Raw genomic sequence first — 4,169 nt, 5'->3', positions numbered from 1 at the left:
CACAGTGAGTAGGTTTGTATTAGGTTCATTCAATAGTATTTATTGAGCGCTTACTATGTGCAGAGCACTGTACTAAGCGCTTGGGATGAACAAGTCGGCAACAGATAGAGACAGTCCCTGCCGTTTGACGGGCTTACAGTCTAATCGGGGGAGACGGACAGACAAGAACAATGGCACTAAACAGCATCAAGGGGAAGAACATCTCGTAAAAACAATGGCAACTAAATAGAATCAAGGCGATGTACAATTCATTAACAAAATAAATAGGGTAACGAAAATATATACAGTTGAGCGGACGAGTACAGTGCTGTGGGGATGGGAAGGGAGAGGTGGAGGAGCAGAGGGAAAAGGGGAAAATGAGGCTTTAGCTGCGGAGAGGTAAAGGGGGGATGGCAGAGGGAGTAGAGGGGGAAGAGGAGCTCAGTCTGGGAACGCCTCTTGGAGGAGGTGATTTTTAAGTAAGGTTTTGAAAAGGGAAAGAGAATCAGTTTGGCGGAGGTGAGGAGGGAGGGCGTTCCGGGACCGCGGGAGGACGTGACCCAGGGGTCGACGGCGGGATAGGCGAGACCGAGGGACGGCGAGGAGGTGGGCGGCGGAGGAGCGGAGCATGCGGGGTGGGCGGTAGAAAGAGAGAAGGGAGGAGAGGTAGGAAGGGGCAAGGTGATGGAGAGCCTCGAAGCCTAGAGTGAGGAGTTTTTGTTTGGAGCGGAGGTCGATAGGCAACCACTGGAGTTGTTTAAGAAGGGGAGTGACATGCCCAGATCGTTTCTGCAGGAAGATGAGCCGGGCAGCGGAGTGAAGAATAGACCGGAGCGGGGCGAGAGAGGAGGAAGGGAGGTCAGAAAGAAGGCTGACACAGTAGTCTAGCCGGGATATAACGAGAGCCCGTAATAGTAAGGTAGCCGTTTGGGTGGAGAGGAAAGGGTGGATCTTGGCGATATTGTAGAGGTGAAACCGGCAGATCTTGGTAACGGATAGGATGTGTGGGGTGAACGAGAGGGACGAGTCAAGGATGACACCGAGATTGCGGGCCTGCGGGACGGGAAGGATGGTCGTGCCATCCACGGTGATAGAGAAGTCTGGGAGAGGACCGGGCTTGGGAGGGAAGATGAGGAGCTCAGTCTTGCTCATGTTGAGTTTTAGGTGGCGGGCCGACATCCAGGTGGAGACGTCCCGGAGGCAGGAGGAGATGCGAGCCTGAAGGGAGGGGGAGAGGACAGGGGCGGAGATGTAGATCTGCGTGTCATCTGCGTAGAGATGGTAGTCAAAGCCGTGAGAGCGGATGAGTTCACCGAGGGAGTGAGTGTAAATGGAGAACAGAAGAGGGCCAAGAACTGACCCTTGAGGAACTCCAACAGTTAAAGGATGGGAGGGGGAGGAGGCTCCAGCGTAGGAGACCGAGAATGATCGGCCAGAGAGATAAGAGGAGAACCAGGAGAGGACAGAGTCCGTGAAGCCAAGGTGAGATAAGGTATGGAGGAGGAGGGGATGGTCGACAGTGTTAGTGAGGTGTGTGGGCTTGATTGTAGTGGGAGAGGAGCAAAGATAGTTAGAAAGAAGAAAGATGATTAATGTCTTAAAAGGTACTGTGAGGAATTTCTGCTTGACCTTTGTACAGTGTTCTACATACAGTAAGTGATCAGGAAATACAATTGATTGATTGATGAAGTCTTAGATGGGAAACGACTGGTGGCTTTGGAGGAGTGGGAAGACATGCACAGAATGATAGACTTAATAAATACCAATGATGGATTGATTAACTTTTATGTGCCTCAGTTTCCTCATCCCTTAGATTTGATTACCATACGGGACTGGGGTAGCGTCTGACCTGATTATCTTGTATTTACTCCAGAGCTTAGTACAGTGTTTGGAAGCCCCCCTTTTCCTCAGCTGCCCCTCCCTTCTGTGGCACCTCAACTTGCTCCCTTTCTCTTCCCCCCTTCCCTGCCCCACAGCACTTATGCATATATATATATGTAATTCTATTTATTCATATTGATGCCTATTTGCTTGTTTTGATGTGCATATTTCTATAATTCTATTTATTTATATTGATGTCTATTTATTTGCTTTGATGTCTGTCTCCCCCCCGGCCCCTTTCCAGACTGTGAACCCATTGTGGGCAGGGATTGTCTCTACTTGTTGCTGAACTGTACTTTCCAAATGCTTAGTATAGTACTCTGCACACAGTAAGTGCTCAACAAAAACGATAAAATTAACTTGATTCTATTTATCTTGATTCTATTTATTGCTATTATTCTTGTCTGTCCGTCTCCCCCGATTAGACTGTAAGCCCGTCAAAGGGCAGGAACTGTATCTGTTACTGATTTGTACATTCCAAGCACTTAGTACAGTGCTCTACACATAGTAAGCGCTCAAAAAATACTATTGAATGAATGAATGAACTTAATATATACCATTATTATTAATTATTATTATTAAATATTTAATTATTATTATTATTATTATTATTATTAAAATGATTTCGGGATTAATTAAAATTATTGGCAGCTGAGTGGAGCATGGACTGGTGTGGGGAGAAATGGGAGACAAGGCGGTCAATGAGTAGGCTGATGTAATAGTCAAGGTGGGCTATGATAAGTGCTTTTGCCAGTCTGTTAGCAGACTGGTTGGCGAAGAAGGGTGAGATTCTAAAAATGGTGTGAAGATAGAATTGACGGCATTTGGTGATTGGCCAAATATGAGGGTTGAAGGAGACTTGTCAGACAGGGAGGATGGTCGTGGTGTTGACTGTGATGATAAAGTTTAGGGAACGGAACGGTTTGGTTGGGAGGGTGTAGCTCAGTTGTAGAGCACATGCTTTGCATGTATGAGGTGGCTTAGTGGAAAGAGCATGAGCTCAGGAGGCAGAGGACGTGGGTTCTAATCCCAGCTCCGCCACTTGTCTGCTGTGTGACCTTGGGCAAGCCGCTTAACTTTTCTTGCCTCATCTGTAGAATGCAGATTAAGACCGTGAGCCCCACATGGGACAACCTTGTAACTATCAAAGTGCTTAGAACAGTGCCCTGTACACGGTAAGCTCTCAATATTCATTCAATCATATTTACTGAGTGCTTACTGTGTGCAGAGCACTGTACTAAGCTCTTGGAATGTACAATTCACAATAAATACAATTGAATGAATGAATGGGTGAAAAGAGGAAATGCCAGAGGGTAGAGAAGGAGGCCATTTGGAGTTGAAGATGTAGATTTGAGAGTCATTACCCTAGAGGTGGTAATTGAAAGGTTGGAAGCAAATGAGTTCTCCAAGGGAGTGGGTGTAGATGGAGAATAGAAAGGGACCCAGAGAGAGGCTTAAGGGACTTCTGGAGTTAAGGTGTGGGAGACCAAGGGGGAACTTGCAAAAAAAGAAGGAGGAGGAGAACTAAGAGAAGACAGAGTCAGAGAAAACGAGGGTAAAGAGTGTTTCCTGAAGGAATCGTGTCACATGCTCAGATGCCACTGAGAGGCCTAGGAGAATTTGTGTGATGCCGTCAAGTCATTTTCGACCCATAGCAACACTATGGACACATCTTTTCCGAAACACCCCCCTCTTCATCTGTAATCGTTCCAGGAGTGTATCCATAGAGTTTTCATGGTAAAAATACGAAAGTGGTTTACCACTGTCTCCTTCTGGGCGGTACACTTGAGTCTCCTCCCTCTACTCTCTCCCATGCCATTGCTGCCCAGCACAGTTGAGTTTTGACTTGTAGAAGGTGACCTTCCACTAACTAGCCACCGGCCAAACTAGGAATGGAATGGGTAGGCCACTGCTTGACTCTCCCTCCTATAGCCTAGACTGGTAGAGTACTGGAAACTCTCCAGGTATGACCCTGAGAGGGGGCAAGAAGAATTAGGATGGAGTAAATCCCTCCCTCTTAGGCTATGAGCCCCAAGGAGGACAGGGACCCTGTATGATCTGATATTCTTTTATTTATTTCAGTGCTTAGCACAGTCCTTGACACACAGCAAGAGTTCATCAAACTCCACTATTACCATTATCATATGAGAAGGAGCATGGTTTAGAGGAAAGAGCAGGGGCTTGGGAGTCAGAGGTCATGTGTTCTAATCCCAGCTCCACTGCTTGTCAGATGGGTGACTTTGGGCAAGTCACTTAACTTCTCTGTGCCTCAGTTACCTCATCTGTAAAATGGGGATTAAGACTGTGAG

At 47.0% G+C, this 4,169-nt stretch overlaps 1 non-coding gene across 1 annotated transcript; it reads right to left on the bottom strand.

Annotated features, from left to right (window-relative positions):
* Positions 1–3,704: 3,704 nt before the first annotated feature.
* Positions 3,705–3,842, bottom strand: LOC114809442. Its single transcript, XR_003757226.1, has one exon. It is a non-coding gene; the product is annotated as a small nucleolar RNA SNORA7 (small nucleolar RNA).
* Between the last annotated feature and the right edge of the window lie 327 nt (positions 3,843–4,169).

The sequence above is a fragment of the Ornithorhynchus anatinus genome, chromosome 2, assembly GCF_004115215.2.
Source record: "Ornithorhynchus anatinus isolate Pmale09 chromosome 2, mOrnAna1.pri.v4, whole genome shotgun sequence".
Taxonomy (NCBI): domain Eukaryota; kingdom Metazoa; phylum Chordata; class Mammalia; order Monotremata; family Ornithorhynchidae; genus Ornithorhynchus; species Ornithorhynchus anatinus.
Note: the sequence above shows the minus strand (reverse complement) of the source record. Positions and strands in the feature narration are given on the sequence as shown.